The sequence below is a fragment of the Aotus nancymaae genome, unplaced genomic scaffold (assembly GCF_030222135.1).
Source record: "Aotus nancymaae isolate 86718 unplaced genomic scaffold, 86718_ANA_hifiasm-v0.15.2.pri h1tg000016l, whole genome shotgun sequence".
NCBI classification, from domain to species: domain Eukaryota; kingdom Metazoa; phylum Chordata; class Mammalia; order Primates; family Aotidae; genus Aotus; species Aotus nancymaae.
This window is the reverse complement of record NW_026988428.1, coordinates 10,885,821-10,909,766: the sequence shown is the minus strand read 5'-3', so window position 1 is coordinate 10,909,766 and position 23,946 is coordinate 10,885,821. Positions and strand designations below refer to the sequence as shown.

General features: G+C 38.3%; 2 long non-coding RNA genes across 5 annotated transcripts in view; one reads left to right on the top strand and one right to left on the bottom strand.

The window, feature by feature from the left end:
* Positions 1 to 12,977, bottom strand: part of LOC105728790 (uncharacterized) — a 73,062-nt gene extending 60,085 nt beyond the window's left edge. The window contains exons 1-2 of the long non-coding RNA XR_001110129.2: positions 12,896 to 12,977; positions 10,617 to 10,783 (exon numbers count right to left, since the gene is read on the bottom strand). This is a non-coding gene — a long non-coding RNA (uncharacterized LOC105728790). The remainder of the gene's footprint in view (positions 1 to 10,616; positions 10,784 to 12,895) is intronic.
* Positions 1 to 23,946, top strand: part of LOC135275360 (uncharacterized) — a 407,690-nt gene that overhangs the window by 63,419 nt on the left and 320,325 nt on the right. The gene's annotated exons all lie outside the window — the stretch shown is intronic.

Genomic DNA, 23,946 nt, shown 5'->3' with positions numbered 1-23,946 from the left:
GATTGGGTTTTTCACTGACCTTAATAACAGGGCATAGTAATACTAGGAAAAGTCCTAAGGGATCTCCTATATTTCAGATGTACTCTTTCTTATCTCCACTGTAGAATAGCAACCTAATTTCTTCTTGATAGTCAGGATCAATCACCCCAGCCAGCATAGTAACTTCCTTCTTTGGCCTGTTTTTTCAGGGCCATGAGGAGTCCAAAGTGGCCAGATGGCTGTCTTAACTTCCAATTCAATGGAATCATTGTTATGTCTCCTGGTGGACACATTCTTCCTGTTGGAGCTAAGACCTCTAGAGCAGCGGAACATAAGGTTGTGGGACTAGGAAGCAAATATTTTACTAGTAAATCACTAGAGATAATAGTGAGTGGTGCTACTCTCATTTTCACACCTTGATTACTAAACCTATAAATTCTAGCTGTGGGTATAGCAGCACTATAGATTGGATGCTGATTCAGAGCATATACAGCCTTCTGGAGAACATTGCCCCAGCACTATAAAGTATTGCCACTTAGCTGGAACTGTAATTGAATCTTCAAAACGTCATTATATTAACCCAGCTTATTCAGGATGATAAGGAATATACTGTACAGAACCAGCTGTAAACTAGGCCTTAGTCTTCTTTTCCTCTGATTATAATCTGATTGTAATATTATAATCGATCAAATGATTATAGGAAACTTCTCATGAGGGCATAGGTACAGGCTGGGAGAGAGAAGGCAATGTAGCAAGAATGGAAACTGAGAACATTTGAGTCTCTTTTTCATATAACTTACTTGTGACTACAGGCCCTGCTTTGGCCCAATCACTGTATTTCCCATTGACGTTTTATGATGAAGTCAGGCTGTACACAACCAACTTTAGGCTTGGTGGGTCATATAACAACCAGTTCAGATGGGCAGCTCAGATCAAATGGTAACTTAGTGACCCATGGTTAAGTAAGTGTTCAGTTTCTATTAAGGCCCAGTAGTAGGCCAAGAGCTATTTCTCAAAAGGAGAGTAATTATCTGAAGAGGATGGCAGAGGTTTGCTCTAAAATTCTAAGGTCCTGTGCTATAATTCACCTGTAGGGGGATATTATTGGCTCCAAATAGCATCCCTATCTGCCACCGACACTTCAGGTACCATTGGATTTGCAGAATCATATGGTCCAAGTGGCAAAGCAGCTTACACAGCAGTGTAGACCTGTTATAAAGCCTTCTTTTGCTCTGGGGCCCATTCAAAACAAGCAGCTTTTTGGATCCTTTGGTCAATGGGCTGAAGAATACACACAAACGAGAAATATGTTTCTTCCAAAATCCAAACAGGCCCACTAGGCATCGTTTCTTTCTTGGTTGTAAGAGGGGCCAGATGAAACAACTTATCCTTTACCTCAGAAGAGGTATCTTGACATGACCCATGCCACTGGGATCCTACAAATTTCACTGAGGTGGAAGACCCCTATATATATTTTTTAATTTATTTCCCACTCTCTGATCTACAAATTTCTTACCAATATGTCTAGAGTGGTTGAGATTTCTTATTAAGTCCAGTTGGATTAATGTCATCAATGTAATGGACAATGTGATATCTTATGGAAGGGAAAGGCAATCAGGGTCCCTGTGGACTCAACTATGGCATAATGCTGTAGAGTTGGTATACCCCTGAGGTAGAACAGTGAAGGTGGATTGCCGGACTTGCTGGCTGAAAGCAAATGGCTTCTGGTAGTTTTTACTAACAGGTATCAGGAACAAAGCATTTGCCAGATCAATAGCTGTACAGCAGTTACCAGGAAATGTGTTAATTTGCTCAAGCAATGGAACCACATCAGAGACAGCAGCTGCAATTGGAGTCACCATCTGGCTAAGTTTACAATACTATACTGTCATTCTCCAAGATCCATATGTCTTCTGCACAGGCCAGAAAGGAAGGCTGAATGGGGATGTGGTGGGAATCAGGACACCTGCATCTTTCAATAATGGTGCAACCTTGATAGTGGCCCTAATCTCTGCAATCCTTCCAGGAATGTGGTATTGCTTTTGGGTTACTATTTTCCTAGGCAGAGGGAGTTATAGTGGCTTCCGCTTGGTCTTTCATGCCATGATAGCCCTCACTCCACAGATCAGTGAACCAATGTGGGGATTCTGCCAGCTGCTAAATATATCTATTTAAGTTATGCATTCTAGAACTGGGAAAATAACCCATAAGAACGTTTCAGGGACCTATTGGACTCACTGTAATGTGGACCTTGGTTAAAACTCTATTGATCACCTGACCTCCTTAAGCCCCTACTCTGACTATTGGGTCACGGTGTTGTTTTGGATCTCCTGGAATTAGTACTAGTGTCAATTCACAGTTAATATCTAGCAATCCCTGAAAAGTTAGATTATTTCCTTTTCCTCAGTGCACAGTTACCCTGATAAAAGGCCATATGTCTCTTTATAGAAGGTTAGGAGAAAGATTACAGCATAAATTTTTGGCAGTCTAGTGAGGTCCTTCTTCAAAGGGACTTGGCTGCTTCTTCATTTAAGTGGTTCTGGGCCTATAAATTGGCTCAGTTATTGAAACTGATTGAGGGGCTGTGACTCTCTGATTTATGATTCAGAGTTGTGTTCACTTGACCTTGAACTTTTCTCTTTATACAGATCAAGTAAGAATTTAGTAGGCTTCTTATCTGTTTCACTTCTAGGTACAGCAAGATCAACCAGTCAATTACGTAGGTCTGCATGAGTCAGACTATTCTGATTGCTGCTTTGACTCTGATCTCCATTACGATAACCACACCCACTTTGCCTTTGGTGGTTGAATGAATTCTGTTCCTCTAGAACCACTCTTGTTACCAAAATATTATATATATTATATATTCTATTGATTCTGTTTCCCTGGAGAACCCAAACATAAAGAAAGATTAGATAGACAGATAGATAGATTGAGCAAAGAACAGGTAACTGTATCTATGATACTTTCTAATATTTTTGGAAAACTAACAAAGATAATGAGATTGGCTGTTAGCTACTGATGTCACTGCACAAAGTGGTGAAAGAAAAGGATAAGCTCAAGGATTTGGACTCCCACATCAAGCACTGCATAATCTGAAAACTTCTGTGCACCCTTAAGGAGACTCATTTCCAGTACAGTAGATATAGATTTACAAGTATATGTAAACCTATTCTATCTCTGTCTTTCTCTATCTATTTATCTAGATTTATTATAAGTAATTTGCTCATATAGTTATAATGGCTGGGAAGTCCTAGGATCTACAAGAGTAAACTGGAGACTCAGGAGAGCTGGTCCTAAGCCCAAGGGCAGGAGAATATGATGTCTCAGATTGAAGACAGTAGGGCGGAGAGAACAATTTTCCCTCACTTTGCCTGTTGGTTCTACTTAGGACTTCAGTAGATTGGATGAGTCCCATCTACATATGGGACAGCAATCTGCTTTGCTCAATCTGATTGAAATGCTAATCCCATCCAGAAAGCCTTCATAGACATGCCCAGAATAATGTTTAACCAAATATCTGGGCACCACATGATCCAGTCAAGAAATTAACTATCTCCCTTACTATGTGCCAGCCACATGGACATATAGTAGCAAACATGACAAACACAGTTATTGCCTTCGTGGAGCTTACATTCTAGTGGAGTTGACAAAGATAAACAAAGTTTCATGATAAGTTGTATAAAGAAAAGTAAAGCAGAGCTAATGGGTACGGAGAGACAGGCTAGGGTAGAGGGGGCTGGGTTAGATAGGGTGGTCCTGGGAAGTCCTCTTTAAAAAGGTGACACTTTAGCAAAGACTTTCATAAGTCAAGGTAGCAAGCCATGTGAATATCTGAGGGGAAACCATTCTAAGCAGAAGGAAGAACAATAGCCAAAGCTCTGGAAAGAGAATGATTTCTTCTGACATCAGTGATCATAAAAGTAAAGTAGGATTAGTTGACATGTTTTGGAGTTTTTCTCCAGTCATGTTCAATTGACAGTGTTTGGGCATGGAATAGGTAGAGACTTGGGTTTAATCAGGGATTTGATCAAAAGAGGAGTAGTGTGAGGCAGTTGAGGATATTTGTAAGTGGGTAATTGGTGTAAGGAGGAAAGTGAGGTGATGCAGGTAAGAAGACAGTGAAGTGCTAGGAAATGTTAATTGCTTGGAGATCTCAACAGGAATGAAGAAGTTTTGGAGGGTTTCTAAGGCAAGTGTACAGGTATGATAGGAGGTGGTATTTAGGAAACAATGGTTGAAATACTAAATTTGAAATTTCAGAGGTGCCTGCAGTTATTGTAATAACAAGGATAGAATGGTAGGAGCAGGAACTTGGAATAATTAAGGAAATGTTTGTTGGAAATGGAGAGCCTAGGCAATTAGACAGATATCTATAGGTCTGTTGAAGTTACTAAGAATGATGACAAGGGCAGCAACAGAGAGTCAGTGAGCCTTGTGTTAAATATTCCATATAGTTCTCATTCTTCACTGACTATGTTATGATTTGCTTGTTTGTGAGATTTGCCTATTTCTGTTTGGAATATTCTTTCCATTCATTCTTCCAGTTTAGGTGCCACTTTCTCTGTAAGGCCTGCACTGACTTTTTTCATATAGATTTATTTTCCTTTATAATTTTTTTTTATGACTATAGTTTTTCATGACACCAAATTGTAGAGCATTCCAGTCTATGTGAAGAGGTAGATGTTTGAACAACAATCACATAGACTGGAATGTCTCAGAATGCAGAGATTACATCTTATGCATCTTTGCATCCGTTCAATAAACAGTTGTCAAGTGAATGCTTTCCTATTAGAATATTAACAAATTAAGGGTGTGGTTGTGTCCCAGAATGTAGCACAGTGTCTAGTAATCATTTTCTAAAGAAAAAAAAGAGTCAAGATTCATTGACAGTAATTATTCTCAAATATCTACAGTAGTCAAATACTTGATAGCATGCACAACCCAGTTAACATTTGATTACAATAAAACTTGGACCATACCTGAACTTTTCTATCTATAAATGTTTAAACCACACCAGCTGACTAATATAAGGCAAATGGAAAGTTGAACCAAAGTGAACATTTATAGTTAAACTTTAGGAGAGAGTTGAAGAGATTTAGATTCAAAGGCTGGGTCAGTTTGCATTAGAAATATGCTTGGAATTTATTGCAGCTGCTGAAAGTGGGATAGCCTGGAGGTGTACAGATTGTGGAATGACAGCTGTTTTGTGGAGCAATAAAATCGAGGTAGCTCTTCTTACTGTCAAGTTCTCCTTACCAAGAACACTGAATTTTTTCTAAGTCTGTATGGCAATATTCTAACTAATTCTCCTGGGGTCCGAATTCTCACTCTTGTTTGTGCTTTAGATTTGCGGAGCCTTTTCTCGGACAAATAAGCCCAGGCTACACCTTCAGAGGTTCTGATTCAGCAAATGTTTTTGTAAAGCTTCACAAGTGATTCTGATGCCTGGTCAAGACTGAGGACCACTGAAATAGAGTCATATTCTGGTGAAGAACTGTATTTTGAATTATTTATTCTCCAAAATCCAAATTGACTGAAATCTTTAATGCTTATTAAAGTATTAGAGAACTCCGCATTAAAAAGGAGTCAAGCTCTTTTGTGGGAAGGTTCACATTATGTTATGATTCATCCATTAGAAAGAAGCATTTTGTTTTCTGTAGTGCTGTATGAGTCAAGCATTCGTTTATATGGATAATTCCCTGAGTTTCAGTTGTTGAACTTCATGACTAAGCTGTGAGATAATGATGGTTGTACACTTAGGTAGGCACTAAGAAACAACGTGTTTACAGAGATAGAGAGGCAAAACATAGCATTCAGCACTCCTAGATGAAAACATAATCATTACCAATTTCTAAATTTATGGAAAATATTAAATTTCCAGATTTAAGACATTTTATCATTTATTTTAATTTTTCAACCACAATAAATACTCCTAATGTTATCACAGAATGAGATAATTTTTGGATTCTGTGTTAACACATAATAGATTAAAAGCAATTTTATGTCACTCTGAGTACCTCTTGCCTTTATATCTTTTTAGCATTTATGTAGCTTATACTTTATTATTTTACCTTAAAATTATTTTTATTTTCTCTATATATTTATTCTTTAAAGATAGTGCTATCCTTTCCTATCTTGTTTCTTTTCGTTCTCTTATTTCTTGTAAGGACCCTTTATAGTAGGTCCTTTTCTTTTTTAACCTGCGTATTTGGAGAAGAGCCAGGGCCTTTTACAAACATTAAATTTGTACTAGAAGACTTAGGTTTGAATCCATATGCTGCCATCCATGTGTAACCTTACTCAGTTTCTTTGAGGCTCAGTTTTCACAATGTTAAAACTCCTTTTGATGGTGGTTATAATAAGGGCTCCCTAGGAATGTAGGATGATAAATGCAGAGGCCCCACATCCAGAATGCCTGAGCGTATTAATTCTTGAAGTCAATAATCAGATGAGGAGGAGCAGGGCAAGGAAGTTGAGGTTGTTTTTAAACAAGTAATTTTTGTAAGGAGGGAAGTGAAGTGATACAGGTAAGGAGACAATAAAAAGTGACAGGGACTGTCAATTGCTTGGAGATCCCAACAGGAATAAAGTTTTAGAGTGAGGGTTTCTAAGACAAGTGTAAGAGAAAGGTAGGAGACGGTGTCCCATCTCTCCTTTGTAAGGAATCCTTAGAAATACAGTTATTTCCAGGGTCTCTGGATCCTTGGTCTTGTTTCTATGATGTCTACCCCATTGCAATTTTCAAATTTTAAAACTCTGGACAGATGTCCCAGAATTGTATCTTAAAGATATAGAGGAAAGTGGCTGGGTGCGGTGGCTCATGCCTGTAATCCCAGCACTTTGGGACACTGAGGTGGGTGGATCACAAGGTCAGGAGTTCAAGACCAGACTGGCTAAAATAATGAAACCCTGTTTCTACTAAAAAATACAAAACTTAGCTGGGCATGTGGCATACGCCTGTAGTCCCAGCTACTTGGGAGGCTGAGGTAGGAGAATTGCTTGAACCAGGACCAGGGAGGTGGAGGTTGCAGTGAGCTGAGATCACGCTGCTGCACTCCAGCCTGGGCTACAGAGCAAGACTCCATCTCAAAAAAAAAAAAAAAAAAAAAAAAAAAGATATAGAGGGAAGTAAGACACTTTTATAAAGAATTGAAATGAATCACAGCCCAATCATTCTTTTGTCTCCAACTTAAAGAAACTATCCTGAACTAGGACATAGCCCACTTTCAGTAAAGCATTTTACAATTATTATCAAAGTCGTTTTACAAATATTTTATCAAAGCTATGTTGCAAAGCCATTTTACAAATATTACTAATTATACCCCTGTTGGCTCTCAAATACATGCTCAACAGTCTGACAAATTAGCTTTCCTGTTTAGTCAATAGCACCATCAACATAGAGGTAGCTCTAATCTCCAGGATTACCTTTGTCTTTTGCATTGAACACATATCAGTCTTTGATTTCTTTCTTAATGTCCTAGTGCCAACCCTAATACAGGGCTTCACCATGCTTACCACATTTGCATGGCCTCTACCCTTCAAGTCCCTCTCTATGGGGCTGGATTATTTTTTCCTTTACTCCAACTCTGTGCGGTTTCTGAATGCTTGCTGCATCCAGGTCAAATTTCTTGCATGATATAAAGCTCTCTATTATTTAATCTTTTCTGTTTTGCCTACCACTGATATGGTTTGGCTGTGTGTCCCTACCAAGATGTCATCTTGAATTGTGATACCCACATGCTGAGGGAGGGAAGTGATTGGATCATGGGGTGGAGGGCGGTTTCTCTTATGCTATTCTCATGATAGTGAGTAAGTTCTCACAAAATCTGATGGTTTTATAAGCATCTGACATTTCCCCTGCTTGCACTTCTCTCTCTTGCCTGCCATCATGTAAGATGTACCTGCTTCCCCTTCCACCATGATCGTAAATTTCCTGAGGTTTCCCCAGTCATGCGGAACTGTAAGTCAATTAAACCTCTTTTCTTTATAAATTATCCAGTCTCAGGCAGTTCTTTATAGCAGTGTGAGAATGGACTAAGACAACCACTATCATCTACTACTTTATAATGTGAGAGAAATCCCCACCCCACCATACACCAGGCTGGTCACTATCTCACTGCACCCAGGAAGATATCTGACATTACTATTTATCTATGCTGGCCACATGTGGAGTCCAGGCTTTTTCTCATCTGCCTCTGCACATTTTAGAAACACAGAAGGGTTCAGGTTAAGTTCTAATTCTCATAGGAAGGTTTTCCTTTCCCACTGAAATAAAAAAGGCCACAAAGGACCTTTCTTGCTTTCTAACTTGGTAAGTGTCTGTTACCTTTCTCTTCGTTTAGGCAACTACATCTTATTTATTATGACTCATGCACCTTTGTCACTGAAAATGCTTTGTAAATTTTGATCACATATGCATACTTAAAATATGTTAGTTTTTATTGTTTTCTGTCTGCCAAAGCGCTAGTACAATGGTAACTGAAAAGGAACTACTATATACTCATATATTAAGTTGGTGCAAAAGTAATCACAGTTTTTGCCATTAAATGTTACTTAATAATTGAATTAAAGTAATTTTAGTTGGAGTCTTTGATATACTAACAGACACCCATGCAATTATAGCTCTCATTAGCATTAGGGCTTATTTTATTAAAGGGATGCAAGAAGTGAGTATTAGACATTATTAAGAATTCACTGAAGCATTCATAATAATATGGTATACTTCCACTGGTTTTATGTTGTAGTGTAGGCATTCAGGTTTCTATTACTCTAATATAGTAGTCGCTTATTTGAACTGGTAGTTGGAAATCTGAATTTGTCTGACTACCAACAATGGCAAGAGCGAAGGTATAAATGGACTCATCTTTACTCTGATGATTCAGTAACTTTCCTGACCTCACCTCTTTCCTCTGCATGATGCAATTCTTTACATAGTGATTCACTGCAGACTAATAAACTTTATTATATGTTCCCAACTAGCATCTGCAGGAAGTCAAATTAAATCCTAGGTGAAGTTCTCAATGGACTCTCACCACCAGTGCTTTAATTTTAGAAGTGTGACAAGATGATTAGAGCATTTTAAAATCTTGGTACTAGGCACAATACAAAGTTGAAGGCTGACATGAATTCTGCTGCTTAGGCAGGATACCATCCTTTGAGGCACTAATTGACAAAGAAGTAGAATGTTCAATAAAGAAGCTGAAATGCAAATAAAGAAGAATATGGCATATTTGGAATGCTGTCAAACATATAGTCGCTAGATAATATCCCAAGTTAGGAATAGTAAGAAATGTAAGGCCTAGATTTAATAGTGGTCTCATATTATAACTTTAAGTAGTTTCATAATTATTTTCCCACCTGTCATATTTAATATAAAATTAAAAAATGAATAATGATATTTTATAACTCCATTAGTATACTTGAGTTACAGATGTATATATATTTTACTGAACAAACATCATGGGAGAATGGTGGGTCAACATGAAGACAGTTGTTTTATCTAAAGTAGGGCAGACCAAAATGATGTCATAAAACTGCCACCACCATCATCACCAATATGGCATAAAATACCATTAAGGATGACGTTCAACAAAATTTTAAAGTGGAAACTGTGTCCTTCCTTCTTGTTGATTCCAACCTTTTCTAGGCTTTGGTGTCCCTTGCTATCCAGTGTTTGTCACTTAGCCCCTCTCTATCTTCTTTATCCAGCAGCTAGACTTGCTCATTGTCTCCATTTCCTTGAGACCCAGTTATAAATTTTCAAACTCTAGATTAGGTTATTGAGTTAGTATATTACCATCCCTCTTCCTTCCTTTTGTATAATTTGCTTTTCAGTAGGATCTTTTTATTGTGTGATAAGAATGTAACAATTTAATGCATTTACTATGTGGCAGGCTTTATTCTAAGCGCTGTATATATAAACACTTTTTTTGTTTTTTAGACAAAGTCTCACTCTCTTGCCCAGGCTGGAGTGCAGTGGTTCAGTCATGGCTCACTGCAACCTTGAACTTCTGGGCTTAAGCAATTCTACTGCCTCATTCTTCCAAGTAATTAGGACTATGGGCTTCTGCCACCACACCTGGCTAAGTTTTTGTTTTTATTTATTTTCATAGTGATGGGGTCTTGCCATGTTCCCCAGGCTGGTCTCAAACTCCTGGCCTCATGCAATCCTTCCTCAGCCCCCCAAAGTCCTTGGATTACAGGTGTGAGCCACCATGCCTGGCCTATGTTAACACATTTAATCCTTATACCAACTTTAACAGTTATATACTAATATTATATCTACTTTACAGATCATGGAACTGAAGCGCAAAGATGCTAAGTAGTTCATAAATTAAGAAGTGGCAGAGTTAGGGTTTGGAAACAAGACAGTTTCACTCCAGAGTTCCTACTCTGAATCACTAAGCGATCCTGCCTGAGCAAGGTAGTGGGGGATATACAGCATATAATGAGAAATGCCAATGCACTGAAGTCATAAACACCTATTCAAATCCTATCTCTGTCCCTTACCGGTTGTGTGGCTTCAGCAAGATATTTATTTTCTCTGAAATTAATTTTCTAAGATGTAGAATAGTGACAACAGTACTTACATTCAAAAGCTTGTTGTACATAAATAATGCACATAAAGCACCTACCTCCAGGGTAAAGCACGCTTCATGTGTTTGACTGTATGACTGGGTGGAAATGCGGAAGATATTTTTGTGCAAAGGGATTTTGCACAACCATTCAGCTTCCCTTTTCAGTCTGTGTATAGAGCAGGCCAATGTGGAACACTTGCAGCAGCAGCGTCAGATAGGTCAACCTAGTGTTGTCAGTCAGAATTGGGAGAACGTTAAAAGCAATATGAACTCAAGAAGCAGAGGTGACAGGCAGCATACCTACAGACCAGAGGATATCTATAGAATATAGAAATACCTGCAAATGTTTAAAACTTTCTTCATGTTTAATGTATCAGGTTAAAAGTATAATATTTTATATATTTCTTCCATGTGGTCCCCAAATATAAAATTTGAGCTTTATTTATTTTATCTTTGTGTGGGTAATTATTTTTAACTTTACTTGCTTAAAGACAAATCTGTGAAGCAGCTCCATTCATTTTTCCTTCTAATTTTGTAAACATCAGGAAAGATGTTACACATAACAGATTGTTGCATTTAAGGAACAATGTCAAGAAATTCACATCTGCCAAATGATGTCATGAAGGCTACACTCAGAAAAAAATAGCTACTTTCCAACTATTGATATTGAACCAACAATACTTAAAATGTTTATCTTTCAAAACCAAACTTTAATGGACAAAATGAGCTTGTTATTTTAAATATTATTTGGAAAGAGTGAGCATTAAGAACATTTTGCAACTGATACATGTCATTAATAGTTTACTTTAGCTTCCCACATAAGGGAAGATACTATCATACTTTATAAATAGGTCTTGTGGGAAAATTGCTTCTTCCTTGAGGTTAAACAATCTGAAATACATTTTTAATGTAGAAATAGTTTAATGCAGTTTGAAAGGTAAACCATGTGAGGTTGTAACATGCCAAAACCCCAAAATCATTTATGGCATGTTAAAAACTAATTAAATGTGGTTTCCATAGTTTCTGGGATAAACACAGAAGCTGGATAATGTATTAACAAGACTAAATAATACTGCTCAAGAGTTAAAAAGCAGGCAATGGCTAAGTGAGATAAATTGTCATGTGGGAGAGAATTTTTAGGTATAAATAAATTCTAATAGAGTTAAAGAGATGAAATATTACAAGAGGCAGGTGACAGTGATTACCAGCTCCTTTCCTAATTCATTAAGAATGGAAAAGGAAGTGGTTTGAAATTGCAGTAGGAGAGATTTAGGTTAGATATCAGAAAGAACTTCCTGTCAGGCTGATTGCTTTTTAAAGAGCTCCTTAGAAACATTTAAGAATGGGATACAAATGTTTCCTCCAGAGATTTTTCTTTGTTTTTGAGACAGGATCTCCCTGTGTTTCCCAAGTTGGTCTTGAACTTCTTCCTGAGCTCAAGCAATCCTCCTGCCTCAGCCTCCCAAGCAGACAGGATTACAGGCATGTACCACCACACCCACCAGCCCAGGGATGATTTAAAAGCAGTCCCACCCAATCACAGTGACATTATTAAGACTGTATTCTGAATTTTTTTTCTATTAATCACTGAAAGTTGGCATGTGTGTCTGTGTGTGTGTGTATCTGTGTTTAAAGTGAATAGATGTGACTCATGATTACAAAATAAAGCAATTGATTCCACAGCACAGAGATGAAGTTAGGTGGCACAGTAAAACTCAGATACCTTGTAAAGATACAGAGTGTCGAAAGACAGTCAGAAATCCTTAGTGTATGGCAACTAAGTACTGACTTTGAGATTAGTTTAAGTGAAGCAGTACATTGGTAGAACTATCTCTTTTTATGAAAATCAGAGAAAATCCCCTTTGCTCTACAAAATATCATTCAAAACCTAAACTTATAAGTAAAATAGTAAATTAGAAGACTTCTTAAAACAAACGTGCAATGTATGTCGGTAAGAACTTAGCTCTCTCATTGCCCTTGCATCCAAATAAGGAAACAAGCCTTAAAAGGCTAAGTGGATTGTTCAGGTTCCTGTAACTTCCTAGTGGCAAAACTAAGGATAGATCCTGTAGTGGCTGCTGTGGCACACTGCTCAGATGCCTTCCCCACACCCATCCTCCCCACCACAGTTTTATGTCTGAGACACTCATTCCATCTGTCGACAGCTGGGAGTGTTAGTTGCTGAGACAAACAGCCAATTTCCTCTCCAGGAATTATCCTCTTTCTCTGGGCACTATCCTCTGCCAAAGGGAGTTGCCTTGCCTAAGTTTATAACTCCTCTCTAGGCTAGGGACAGCCTCTGGGGAGGGGGAAATTTGAAAGATCAGCCTCTTTACCTAATTCAGGACAACGCTGAAGGGCCATTCCAGCTTCAGAGCTTCCTCAGAAAGCAACTGAGATCTTCATTTCAATTGCATCACAGTTCAATTTCTCCTGTTCACTCACTTCTGGTTTCATTACTCTGTCACAGGCTTGTCTTGTTAGTACTTCCCAAAAAAACTTCCTGCACGCAATCTACATTTGAGTTTATTTTCTAGGTAGCTGGACCTCAGTTCGTCAGTGCCAGGAGGGCTCTGAGGTTTTGGAGCTGGATCATTCATTGGCCAGCTGGTAATGAGGATGTCAACACTGTAGTAAGTGGAGTACTGAATACCTCTAGGATGCTTTATTTGTCCAGTTAATACATTCACTGTTGGTGACTAGGAAGGGATACTAATGAAAGATAATGCACAGAGGACCTTGGAGTAGTAATCATTATGAGTCAATGAAATCAGATGATTCTTAGTAAGTGTTATCAGTGCATTGGAAAAAGACAAAAACTGAGGGTCGTTAAATTACCAACTTAAGGTCACTATGGAAGTTAGAGTGTTTCTTAAGCAGGATATAAGAACTCTCTCCTTTTTATGGCCATACGAGAGGCATTGTTGAGGTTCAGATACAAACTTTAATTATAAGGCTAGTGAAATTTCAGAAAAAGTAGATTTCCAAACTCTGGCATGTCTGCTCTACCAAGATCAGGGATCTGAGTGAAAAGGAGCAAAATGCTGAGGCTTGAGACGGACATTTGATGGACACCTCTTAAGATCCAGATTGCCCTGAATCCTGAAGGGCCTGCAAAAGTGGGCCACTCCTCCTTATTAAAGGCTAGAAGATCACTTCCCCTCACCCTTTGCTTGAAGATAATACAAAAGCTTTTTTCTTATAAAGCTTTTATATCAGAGTCTACTGCCACCTCGCTTCCAAAGATAGATGATCAAGAGGTTAAAAGAAGCCACCCCAACAACAAATCATGTCTTGTTTCTGGATCTCAGTCAGAGTTGAAACCTACTGACTAAAGGAGTGTCTGGGTCCAACCTACAAGACCATTGTTGTAGCCATACTCAAATTACTCAGTATTGCATTATGGCCAGTAGCTACCATATTGGATAGAGCTGATATATAACATTTCTATCATCAGAGAAAGTTTCTGGACATACTGCTCTGGAGTATGGGAAGACCCCAAGAAGATTTAGAGGATTTCTATATCAGTGAAATTTTTAGAGGCCTAGTAACCTGGAAAATTCAGAGACATTTTCTCCAAAGTCAAAGGATAATTATTGTATCTTGCATCTCCCACCACAAAGAAGAACACAATGCTTTGTAGACCTCTTTGGGTTTTAGACACAGCGTAGTTCACACTAAGGGAAACTGCTCATGCTCAATGGCAAACTGATATGTGTAGTAATGACCTGAGGATGTCTTGGTCACAGAGGCTTAGATCTCTGAGAGATTGGGGTGTAGGTTAACCCAAAAGGTAAGTCATGTAGACCAACAGAAATGTTAGCTGTTGATGAGGAAAATCTAAAATGAGTATCAGAAGAGGAGACAATGAATATTATTTATAGCCTCAAGGCTAGCTACAGTGGCAGTAGTTCTTCAGACTTAACTTTCACTTATAAGTTTTCCCTGGAAAAATGATCAACCAGAATCTGGAGGGGCTATTCTCTGAAGGATGAACTCACTATACAAAGTAAGTAGATCCAAACAGTAGAATTAAGGCTATGGCACCCTATCCTGATCCCTCCTTCAGGAGCAAGGCCCTAATTCTCTCAGTTGTTGGGAGTTGATATGATTAGGTTTTATGTCCCTACCCAAATCTCATCTTGAATTGTAATCCCCAGGTGTTGAAGGAGAGACCTGGTGGGAGGTGATTGAATTATGGGAGCAGTTTCCCCCATGCTGTTCTCATGATGACAAGTGAGTTTTCATGAGACCTGATGGTTTTATAAGGAGCTCTTGTCCACTTCTGTCTCTCTTTCTTGCCACCTTGTGAAGAATGTGCCTGCTTCTCCTTCTGCCATGATTATAAGTTTCCTGAGTCCTCCCTAGCCATGTGGAACTATGAGTCAATTAAACTGCTTTCCTTTATAAATTACCTAGTCTGAGGTATTTATAGTAGAGTGAAAATTGACTAATACAGTAAATTGGTACTGCAGAGAGTGAGATACTGCTATAAACGTGCAAGTAACTTCGGAACTGGGTAACAGGCAGAGATTAGAACAGCTTGGAGGGCTCAGAAGATGACAGGAAGATGTGGGAAAGTTTGGAACTTCCAAGAGACTTGTTGAGTGGTTTTGATCAAAATGCTGATAATGATGTGGATGATGAAGTCCAGGCTGAGGTGGTCTCAGATGGAGGTGAGGAACTTCTTGGGAACTGGAGCAAAGATCACTCTTACTGTGCTTTAGCAAAGGGACTGGGAGATATTTTGCCCCTACCCTAGAGATCTGTGGAACTTTGCACTTGAAGAGATTATCTGAAATTGGAACTTAGGTTTAAAAAGGAAACAGTGCATAAAAGTTTGAAAAATTTACAGCCTGACTATCTGATAGAAAAGAAAAATCAATTTTTCTGGGAAGAAATTCAAGCTAGGTGCAGAAATTTGCATAAGTAAAGAGGAGTGAAATGTTAATCGCCAAGACAGTGGGGAAAATGTCTCCAGGGCTTGTGAGAGATCTTGGCAGCAGCTCCTCCCATCACAGGCCCAGAGTCTTAAGAGGAAAAAATGTTTCTGTGGGCCAGGCCCAAGGCCTCCCTGCTCTATGCAGGCTCAGGACTTGGTGCCCTGTATCCTAGCTGCTTCACCTCCAGCCATGACTAGAAGGGGCCAAGGTACAACTTGGGCTGTTACTTCAGAGGGTGCAAGCTCTAAGCCTTGGCACCTTCCATGTGGTGTTGAACATGCAGGTGAACAGAAGTTAATAATTGAGGTTTGGGAGCCTCCACCTAGATTTCAGAGGATGTATGGAAATGTTTGGATGTTTCCAAGCAGAATTCTGCTGCAGGGGTGGAGCCCTCATGGAGAACCTCTACTAGGGCAGTGCAGAAGGGAAATGTGGGGTTGGAGCCCCCACACAGAGTTCCCACTGGGGTACTGCCTAGTGGATGTGTGAGAAGAGGGCCATTGTCCTCCAGACCCCAGAATGGTCATTGTCCTCCAGACCCCAGAATGGTAGATTCATTGACAGCTTGCACCATGCACCTAGAAAAGCAGCAGACACTGAATGCTAGCCTGTGAAAGCAGCTGAGAGGGGAACTGTACTCTGCAAAGCCACAGGGACTGCCCAAGCCCACCTCTTGGATCAGCATGACCTGGATGTGAGACATGGAGTCAAAGGAGGTCATTTTGGAGCTTTAAGTTAATAATTACCCTGTTGGATTTCAGACTTATGTGGAGCTTGTAACCCCTTTGTTTTGGTCAATTCCTCCCTTTTGAGATGGGAGAATTTATGCAATGCCTGTACCCCCATTGTATCTTGGAAGTAACTAACTTGTTTTTGATTTTATAGACTTCTAGGTGGAAGGGACTTGCATTGTCTTAGATGAGACTTTGGACTTGGACTTTTGGGTTACTACTGGAATGAATTAAGACTTTGGGGACTGTTGGGAAGGCATGATTGGTTTAGAAATGTGAAAGAGACATGAGATTTGGGAGGGGTCAGGGGCAGAATGATATGGTTAGGCTTTGTTTCCCCACCCAAATCTCATCTGGAATTGTAATCCCCAGGACTTGAGGGAAAGACCTGGTGGGAGGTGATTGGATCATGGGGGTGGTTTCCCCCATGCTGTTCTCATGAAAATGAGTGAGTTCTCACAAGATCTGATGGTTTCATAAGGGACTCTTCCCCCTTTGCTGTCTCTCTCTCTCCTGCCACCTTGTGAAGAAGGTTTCCCCTTCTGCCATGATTATAAGTGTGAGGCCTCCCTAGCCATGTGGAACTGTGAGTCAATTAAACCTTTTTCCTTGTAAATTACTCAGTCTTGAGTATTTCTTTATAGCAGTGTAAAAATGGACTACTACAGGAGTATAGGCTGCTGTTTTTTCCTATATGATAATCCCCCTTGACCAAAGAAATCTGTCTGTATTAGCCTATTTTCTACTGCTTATAACAGAATTCCTGAAACTGGGTAATTTATAAAGAACAGGAATTTATTTCCTATGGAATTTGAGAAGTCCAAGGTTGAGGGGCTGCATTTAATGAAGGCCTTCTTGCTGGAGGGGACTCTCTGTAGAGTCGCAAAGTGGCGCAGGGCATCACATGGTGAGAGGGCTGAGCATGCTACTCATGTTTCTCTTCCTCTTTGTATAAAGCCACTAGTCCCACTCCTATGATAACCCATTAATCCATGAATGGATTAATCTATTCATGAGGGCAGAACCATTATGATTCAATCATCTCTTAAAGCTCCATCTCTCAACACTGCAACATTATGGATTACATTTCAACATAAGTTTTAGAGGGGATACATATTCAAACTGTAGCACTACATCGTCCAAGAGTGTACCTCTTCCCTTGCAAAGGGCCACACCTTTTCACCTACATTTGCCAGCCACTTGATATGAGCTACATCAAGGGAAGAGGTGCACTCATGGGCATAACTCTGAAGGGCCAGCCTAGCCCCAGAGCTTCCCGTGGGATCTACTGAAGTCTTTATTGTAACTACATAAAACTTTGACTAATTTTGTTTCCCTGTCTCCCTCATATGTATTGTTCTCATGTGTATTCATCATCAAGAAATATCTTGCTCCCAGCATTTTTCCTGCACACAAATCTTCATCTCAGCATCTCTTTCCCAGGGCAACTGATTTAAGACAGAACCTAAAGGAAGTGACCTGCAGTCTTGGGCTTAATACTAGCACGTTGAGCTACATATATATTTACATGTCAACTATGTACATATTACAAGTTTTTAATGCATGGGCTGAATTACTTAATTTTTTGAAAGATAACTTTAGTTGCTAATAAATGAGTGTTGAACATGCAGAAGAACAGAAGTTAATAATTGTTCACTGTTAACAATAACAGCCATTTTAACTTATTTTACTTCTAGGCAAAACCCCCTGATCCCAGGTCTTGTTTTCATATTGCTTCTCTCTAGCATGTGTTATAGGATACCTAATAGTTATGTTGACCATCATTGCAGTCTACCTCTTTTGAAGGCTTTGTAGGAAGTAACCTATAAACATAATTTGTTTTGTTATTTTGGCAGCAGCAAATATGATAGGTGAATTTAAAACAAATATAGAGAATCAAATATACTATTAGATACTTTTATATTAAAAGATAGAATTGCTCTCAAGACCTTCCCCATCTGGACTCTTGGAGGAGAATTTTAGCCTAGAGATATTTGGATGTTTCTACCCTGAAAATATTGGACTGATTTGAGTGAAAGCGGCTTCCTAATAAGGAAGCATTCAATAAGTAATAGCTATCTTGGAGTACTATGATTCTAAGCTCTTTAGTCATTTGGGAAAGAAAGAATTGTGATTTGGTAGAAACAGCATTGGATGGAAGCTGCCATTGATTTCTTTTATAACCCTGAATAGGCAACTTAGTTTTTTTGTGCTTTTCTTTCTTTGTCTGTAAAAGAGACAACTGGGGATGAATATGGTGGCTCACACCTGTAATCCTGGCACTTTGGGAGGCCAAGGCAGTCGGATCACTTGAGCCTAAGAGTTAAAGATCAGTCTGGGCAACATCAGGAGACTCTGTTTCTAAAAACAATTATAAAAATTAGACAGTCATGGTGGCACACACCTTGTGGTCCCAGTTACTTGGGGGCTGAGGTGGGAGGATCACCTAAGCCTGGGAAATTGAGGCTGCAGTGAACCATGATCACACCCTGCACTCCAGCCTGGGTGGCAGAGTGAGACCTTCTCTCAAAAAAAAAAAAAAAAAAAAAAAAAAAAAAAAAAAAACGATAACTGGGAGAATCTGGAAAAAAACCCTTTTCCCCTATTTCCAGAATTATATGTTCAGTTTATTTTCCAATTAGCAAATTATCTCTTGGTTTTAGAGAATTGTCTTTTGCATGCCACAATGCATCAAATGATTATTTTGTTTTTCATTTGATTTTCATTTTTAGTAACCTAAAATCATTAGTGTTATGAAAAACATGCACAATTTTCTTTAGTTTATTAGATTAAAAAATTGTGCCATAAATATTTTGTGTAAAAAAAAATTCCAGAGGTTATTTAACATTTTGGTTTTAACCACAATATGTAGATGAAGCTAAGTAGAGAACATTCCTAGTTACAACAATAGCATATTTTTAAAAATGTGAGTCTTGGGGGAATATGAACGTTTTGTATGACTAGAGCTTAGGGAAACTTTAGAAATCTTGCAAGAAATATGACTAGAATATAGCCACAGGACAGATTATGAAAGACAAAAAGACATTTCCAGAATGCTCATATTGCTTTCTCTGCTGTCAGTGGAAGAAGACAGGGGAGGGAAGCAGTTAGTCAAAGGGGTAAAACTGGAAGTGAAGTAGAATAGATGAAGAAGGCAAAAGGAGGAAGTGAAATCAAACTACTTCCTTTCTTTTGTCTTTTTTTTTTTTTTTTTGCCATTCTAAGACAACTTGTCTTAGACACTTGTATGTAGAAACTGAAAAGAGGGACCTGAATTTCTTCCCTGATTGGAAGATAATCTTTGTGTAATTTGTTTAAAAATGCAGAAACTGATGACTTCTATTTTTCAGGATTTTTTTGACAAAACATTTATTTTATTGTTATTCTTGTATATGCTTGACCATGGCCAGGCTTTTAGAGTCTTCTGTGATCTATGTGCATGACCAATCTGAACTCATTGTGCACTTTCTTTGATGAGTACCTTCTCCTTTTAGTGGGAGCAGTCCCCTTAATTTCAGAAATGTTATTATTTTCAGAGTACAACCTGTGTGCCACAATTTGCCATTTAATAACATTCCCTTAAATAGGCTGAATGACATTTTGTATTAGTTAAAGGACTTACTAAACACTTACTAGTTGCCTGAAATCACACCAAAATAAATTAAAAATTTGCTTTTAAGCTCCACTGGCAAGAAAGGAGGCTAAAAATACTATATTTTCTGGAAAATACAAAGTGACCAATCTTGTCTTAAATAAATATTAATCTTATTAGCATCAAATTGCTAAGTACATCTTTAGAGAAACATTATTTCGTAAGATAACTGATGTTTACCGTAATATAAATTTGCATTGGCACTCAACCCATTAGGTAATATATTTTGTCTTACAGCTTTAGCCGAAAGTGTCTAATTGTGGGCAAATAATATTCTCAACATGGTAAGACTCAGAAGAAGAAGAAAAAAAACACAGTAGAAATGCAAGTAAACTTTGGCTTTTCCAAGGAAGCTTTGGAAATAATTCCTCAACTATGTCAGCCTTAAACGTTTCTAATGGAAGTATGCGTGGGAAAGAGCGGAAAAGATGTAACAGAGTAGATGCTGGGTTACCTTTCAGAAAAGCAGATAGTCTATTACGAGGAGAACATTGACTCGAGCTTGGAGCAAAGCGGTTTTGGGATTTCAGTCTATTCTTTGCATGTCCTTAACAAATATCTTATCCTCTTCAATCTTCATTATTTTCCTTTGCAAATGTGAATAGTGGTAACTGTGGAAGACAAAATAATGCCCTCCCCAGCAAAAGATGCCAATATTCTAATCGCTAGAACCAGTGGATGTTACTTTACATAATAAAAGGGCTTCTGTAGGTGTGATTAAAAATATGCATCTTGAGATAGAAAGATTATTCTTGATTAAGTGGGCCCAGTTTAATTATATGAGCCCTTAAAGGTGAAGAATTTCTCCTAGCTGGAATCAGAAATATGCTATGATAGGTGAAGTAGGAGAGATTTGAAGTATGAGAAAGACTCATCCTAATATTCTGGCTTTGACTGGGGGATGAAGCCATGAGCCAGAGAACATTGCAGCCACTAGATGCTGAAATGGCTCTCAGCTGACAGTCAGCAGGAAAATAAGGACCTTTGTCCTACAACTGCAAGGAACTGAATTCTACCCATAATCTGGATAAGATGGGAAACAGATTCTCCCCTAGAGCCTCTGGACAGAAAAATAACCCTGTTGACACAATGGCTTTAGCCTGGTGAGACTCTTCGATTTCTGATCTACAAAAATAACAATAAAATATATTTGTTATTTAATCCACTGTTTGTGGTCATTTGTTTTGGTAGCAACAGAAAACTAATAGAACAATACTATTCCATCTATCTCACAGGGTTGTGTGATAATCTGTATAAAAATGCACAGTCCCTTGTAAAATACTATACACAGGCTAATTGTTATCATTGATGCTCTCAGCATCATCAAGCTCTATTCTGCTTGTGAACTGCCAACCTTTAAAATGCCACTCTTAGAAAATAATAACTACCATTTACCGAGCATTTACTAGGTGCAAGATATTCAACATTTGCCATATCATTTCATCTGTATCAGATGAGATAAGAAATCATTATATCATTTTACATATATGGTACCTGACAAAAAATTTGACCTAGTTGGATTTTATAAGATTTGTATTTCTATCTGTCCTATGGATAACAGGGTAGGAAAAGTTTAGAAATGTAGTTCCAGTAAATGACAAAGTACTAGGAGAAAGTTATAAGTTTATGTTCCTTCCTTTTTTTTTGATTACTGAGATGAAAATTAAAATAGAAATTATTGGAGAAAGAAATGCAGCATTTGAAGTGATTAAATGCAAGTTATTATCCAATGTTGTTCATGAAAATAGGCACAGTTTATCTTTAGATCTTGGCTTTGGAAGATCCCTCCTGCTGAACTGTGGACTGTGATCAGACACAGGCCCCAGTGAGCTATCTACTGTGTGTGAATTTTGTTTGATGAGAGAAATTGAAGAAGAATGTTCAGTTTGAAAACGAGGCTTAAGGTACAATGCTTTGAGTCCTGACATCTCAAACATATCTCCATGGACAAAAATATTCTTTGAAAATTAATTGAAGATGCTTAGCTCCATGCTTGGATATATGCTTCCAAAACAGCTACAGACTTCAGTGATGTTCTTTCATGTAGTCAGAATAAAACTTTTTTGCAGGGAAAGGATGCTAGAAATGGCAGGTCACAGGAAGGTAAGCAAATAAGGAAGGTAAGCAAATATTGTGGATTACTTAATGATTTTGATACTATTTCACACATTTAAAGGATGATGTCAGTGGAACATATGCTTCAAGATTTTCTGTAACAATTTTGAGTATCTGCATCCTTATTTGTCAACTCTCTTTCTGATATAATATGTTTGAGTTTGTGGATACAGGCTGTGACTTTGGAAGAAAATTTCTTGACTGGAGGAAGTTAAAGAAAACACATGAAAACTCATAAAAACACTTAGTTCCAGGGCTGGTCCTAGCCAAAGCTGTTAAGTAGGCAAATTTTCTTTTTTCCAGGACTCTGTACTTCTCTATTCTCTGCCCTTTCCTCCATTTCAAAATCTTCCATTAACAGACACCAAAATATTTTTCAAAATCTTCCATTGCTAGACACCAAAGTCTTTGTCCCATCCTTCATGATGTTTAATGATCTAATTTACCCTGGCATATTACAGACAGAGCTGAAGATGTTTGCATTTTAATGGAGCATTTGGTAGGTATGGTTATTTCAAAGGAAGAGATTTCTAATGTTAGCACTACTGAATTAATGGGTAAAGATGTCTTCTTGGCGATCTAAAGGTAAACTGTGTATATTTTCATGAACACCACTGGATAACAGCTTGCATTTATTTCTTTGATAATTTATATTTTAATTTTCATCTGCATTAATCAAAAAGATATCAGTTAGCAACCAGTTACTATTTCACTTCAATATCCTTTTTCTCTCAGCCCAGGTGGTGCGTGCAGCTAAGTTCCCTGGGCACTAGTTGCTAATTATTCAATAGCAACCACCCGTATTTAGGTTTTTTAGTTATAATCAACATCTCACTAGGGCTGTGAGTGAAAGAAACAGATGTCCCATATGTGTTAAACATTTAAATCCACATTTACAATTAGCCCCACAAAACTTACACTATTATAAGAAATATAGCAAAAACACTATCTCAAGGCCTTAAGCCACTGTTTTCTTTAGAGAAGTGTAGGTTATACCTACCCATGACTCTGACACTGATTATCAGACTGATACTAATGGTTCATGTTCAGTACATGTTTGTTGAATAGACTGAATAGACCAAGGATTTGGACTCTGGGACAAGACACATAGGAGGATCAGGGAAATAGTGCTAATTTCTTATATGAGAACTATTAGTGATTGATAGAAGCCTCTGAGACATTTTTCAAGACCATGCTGGAGAAAAAGAGTGTTTTACATGAGGGCAGAAGATTTTGGAATGTTGTCTCTTCCCCTATCAGTTCCAGATCATCACTGTCTCATAGGTTTGAGTTACTTTTGTATCCTAAAAGTCCTTATGCTGCTTTGAAAGATCCTAACTAACTCTATACCTCAGGGATATCTGGAAAAGAGAGACTGATTTGTCAGGGTCATTCTTTCTTCTCAGGCTGGGTAAACCCATGAGTGCCTGCTTTTCCTGTGGCAGGCAGGAATTAAATTCTCATCACTATTGATAAGGTACAAAATTAGCATTCTGTTTTGGATCCACTAACATTTAATTGACTGTGTCACTCCAATGTCAATGCTAGATAATGCCTTATAGGTATTTGGATTCTTTTTTTTTTTTTTTTTCTCCTGCCTCAGCCTCCCGAGTAGCTGGGATTACAGGTGGATAAGAGCACGAACCTGGAGTCAGACCAAGCTGACGTCAGCTAACTACCAGACTCATCTTACACTAGCTAGGCAACCTGAGCATTTTACCAAATCTTTTTGTTTTTTTTTTTTTTTTTTAAAGAGAAAGAGAGAGAGAATAGGAAGGAGGAAAAAGGAAGAGAAAGAGAGAGAGAGAATGGGGAGGAGGGAGAAGGAAAAGAAAGAGGGAGAGAGAATGGAAGTATTGCTTTCTTGCCCAGGCTAGAATGCAATTTAGTAATGGGTATTGAAAACCTCTTTTATACTGATAATTATACTTAATGATGTAGTCAGG